Source organism: Rhinopithecus roxellana, chromosome 1 (genome assembly GCF_007565055.1).
Source record: "Rhinopithecus roxellana isolate Shanxi Qingling chromosome 1, ASM756505v1, whole genome shotgun sequence".
In the NCBI taxonomy this organism is placed as follows: domain Eukaryota; kingdom Metazoa; phylum Chordata; class Mammalia; order Primates; family Cercopithecidae; genus Rhinopithecus; species Rhinopithecus roxellana.
The window spans coordinates 123495426-123499076 of record NC_044549.1 but is presented as its reverse complement, the minus strand read 5'-3'; the positions used below and the strand labels follow the sequence as shown (position 1 = coordinate 123499076).

The 3651-nt window shown below is 43.8% G+C and overlaps 1 non-coding gene across 1 annotated transcript; it reads left to right on the top strand.

Moving 5' to 3' along the window:
• Nucleotides 1–323: 323 nt before the first annotated feature.
• LOC115900849 lies at nucleotides 324–426 on the top strand. Its single transcript, XR_004060499.1, has one exon. It is a non-coding gene; the product is annotated as a U6 spliceosomal RNA (small nuclear RNA).
• The last annotated feature ends 3225 nt before the right edge of the window (nucleotides 427–3651 follow it).

Below are 3651 nucleotides of genomic sequence, written 5' to 3'. Positions count from 1 at the left end.
CTATTGTACAACATGATAACTATTCTATACTTGAAATTTGCTAAGATAGTAGATTTTCAATGTTCTCACTACAAAAAAAAAGTATGTGAGTTAATTGATATGTTAATTAGCTTGGTTTAGCCATTCCACAATGCATACATATTTCAAAATATCATGTTGTATGCCATAAATATATATCCTTTTCATAAATTAAAATTTTTTAAAAAGAAAGAAGTTTACAAATACAAATGAGCTATGGTTTAAGGTAGTGAGCGCCTCAAGATTGCTTTCAGCACCATCTGGCTGTCCAGTGGTCTGGGGTGCTCTCAAAGAGATTACAAGCATTGTGCTTGCTTCACAGATACTAAAATTGGAATAATACAGAGAAGATTAGCATGGCCCTTGCACAAGGATGACATGTAAATTTGTGAAGCATTCCATACAAAATAGATTTAAAACCTTCAAAAGAGATTACAAGCATCAAGTGGGGAGTTAGAGTAGTTGATCTTTGGGGTCCCCTTCAACTTATCAGCGGTCTGCTCTGAGGCATTCAATCAAAAGGCAATCCAGGCCAGAGAAGTGGAAAGTGTAAGATCCCAGAACTGCTCATAGAACCTATTGTGGAGAGGTCATAAGTGAGTTAGAGAAATGGGTTAGGCCATTAAAATAAGAGGGCCTCCATCAGTCCATAAGATCATTTAAAATACTATCATAAAAAGGACCGCTAAACTGTGCTGTCTTAATTTTTTTATGAATGTTTTTAAGAGATGGGGTCTTGCTATGTTGCCCAGGCTGGTTTCAAACTCCTAGGCTCAAGTGATCCTCCCACCTCAGCCTCCCAAAGTGCTAGGATTACAGCTGTAAGCCACTGCGCCCAGCCCTATGCTGTCTTAATTTTACTGAGAACCAGTCCCAGCTCTCATAAAGGAGTCTCTGTATTTCATCTCTATTTATGTTAGTGTGTCATAAGTTTGTGGATGTGTGTGTGTATATATATATATATTTATATTTATATACACACACACGCCCCTGAATTATCCCTCCTGAAGAAAGAAGAAGGCACCTATAGATCTAACATATCAAATACTGTCTGGAAGCAGGAAGAAAGACTGAGGTCTCTCTTGGTCCTAGCAGCCCCTAGTAGTCTGCTATAGTTTTGACTCAATTCTTCTTTCCATCCTGTTGGAGATAGAGGCCAGATGGTCAACACTTCCCAAAGAAGAGTCTTTTCCACAATCACAAACTATTCCTCATTTAGCCTTTTCTCCCATGGGTTGAAGCGTGTGATTCTTTAAACTCAAACTGGTAGGAGATACAACAAGACCCAAAACAGAACAGAAAGAAAGAATCCTTAAATTGACCTTGAACCATTAGGTCCCCCAGAGCTGCTACCTTCCCGATCTCTGGAATCGTGTACTTCAGGATCATCTTTAACATCTTGGAAGCTGCAGAGATGTCATGCCTGCTGGTGTTGGTCATGGCCTCCATGCTCACCATGATCATATCTGCTCTCTCCTCAGGGGTCAGGTATTTCTTGAAGAACTGAAGAAAGAAGAACAGCTGTCTCCACGATGCCAGCATCCCAACTTGGGTCTGCCCCAAAGCCTCTGGCCTCCAAAGAGACCAATCAACCAGGGGCCAGTGGAGGCAGTCCCTGGCCAGCATCTGGCTATTCTATGGTGTGAAACAAGCTTCAGAGTGCCACCAGCTCTGAAATCTCCAGGAAGGAGCAATGGTCCAGACAGCTTGACACAGAGGACAATGCAAAAGGCATTTCTACTTCTATTTGGAATGCAAGCAAATGAGTCCATTGGAAATGAGTTCTGATGTTTAGTGAGCTTGCAGCATTCCAAAGCAAGTAGGATTGCTATTATGTACAGCAGACATGTCTCATATCTCTGAGCCTGCATCTGCATATCCACATGAAGCTCATTCGCTCAAACAATATTGAGGCTCAGCTCTGTGCCTGGTCCTATTGCTGGGAGCTCAGGAAAACTGCAACTAAGACATACAATGCCTTTACCCTCAAGGAATTTACCATCAAGTCAGGGCAAGTAAACAGGCAGTTATAGTGCAATGTAAGTGATACAGTTTGGTTATATTCCCACCCAAATCTCATCTTGAACTATAGTTCCCATAATCCCCATGTGTCAGGGTGGTTACCCTCATGCTGTTCTCGTGATAGTGAGTGAGATCTCACAAGATCTGATGGTTTTATAAGGGGCTTTTTCTCCTTTGCTCAGCACTTCTCCTTCCTACTGCCACGTGAAGAAGGATGTGTTTGTTTCCCCTACCGCCATGATTCAGACCCAAGGAAAAAGAAGGACAGAGTTCCAGGCAGAGGGAACAGAATATGCAAAGGCCTGGAGTGGAAGGAAGTTCAGCCTAACTACTGTGTCCTGCAAGGGAGACCTGGGCCAGGTGGAAAAGGGAGACTGAGACAAGATGAGGCAGGACGGTTACAGCAGCGACCAGATCATGAAGGGTCTTGTGGGTCAAGTGAACAAGTTTGGACTTTAGAACGAGGACAGTGGAGAGTCAGTGCAAAGTCTGAAGGGGAATAATACATCTCAGCAATTGCATTTTAGAAATGCAGTTCTCTGACTGTAGCATAGAAAATGATGTGACAAGAAGCACAGTTGGAAACAGGATGATCAGTAAGGGGCTGCTGGAGTGACCCAGGTAAGAGATTCTGGGGGCCCCACAGTGGGGCTGGAGCAGGGTGGACAAATTCAAGAGCTATCCAGAAGGGAGAATGAACAAACCTGGTGTTGAATTGGATGTGGAGAGTGAGGGAGAGGAAAGAGCAAGGGATGACTCTTGGATTTCTGACTGGAGTGATTTGAGTTGATTGAGCCTGAAGACTCCATATCTAAGACAACCAATACATCTTTTTTTTTTTTTTTTTTTTTTTTTTTTTTTTTTTTTTTTTTTTTTTTTTTTTAGATGGAGTCTCGCTCTGTCGCCCAGGCTGGAGTGCAGTGGTGTGATCTCGGCTCACTGCAAGCTCTGCCTCCCAGGTTCACACCATTCTCCTGCCTCAGTCTCCCAAGTAGCTGGGACTACAGGTGCCCGCCACCACGTCCAGCTAATTTTTTTTGTATTTTTAGTGGAGACGGGGTTTCACCGTGTTAGCCAGGATGGTCTCGATCTCCTGACCTCATGATCCACCTGCCTCAGTCTCCCAAAGTGCTGGGATTACAGGCGTGAGCCACAGCGCCTGGCTAAGACAACCACTACATCTTTACTGAATAAAAATAATTAGGGCTAGGCTACAAATAAGGTACAAGGGCACAATCTGTAGGAGGAGAATAGGGTTGACTATACTTCTTTTAAAGAACTATCTTGGCCAGGCGCAGTGGCTCACGCCTGTAATCCTAGCACTTTGGGAGGCCAAGGCGGGTGGATCACCTGAAGTCAGGAGTTCAAGACCAGCCTGGCCAACATGGTGAAACCCCATCTCTACTAAAAAATACAAAAATTAGCTGGGTGTGGTGGCATGAGCCTGTAATCCCAGCTACATGGGAGGCTGAGGCTAGAGAATCACTTGAACCCAGGAGTCAGAGTTGCAGTAAGCTAAGATCGCGCCACTCCAGTCTGGGCAACAGAAGAAGACTCTACTTAAAAAAAAAAAAAAAAACTCTCTCAGTGACTTCAAGCCTCAGTCAATTC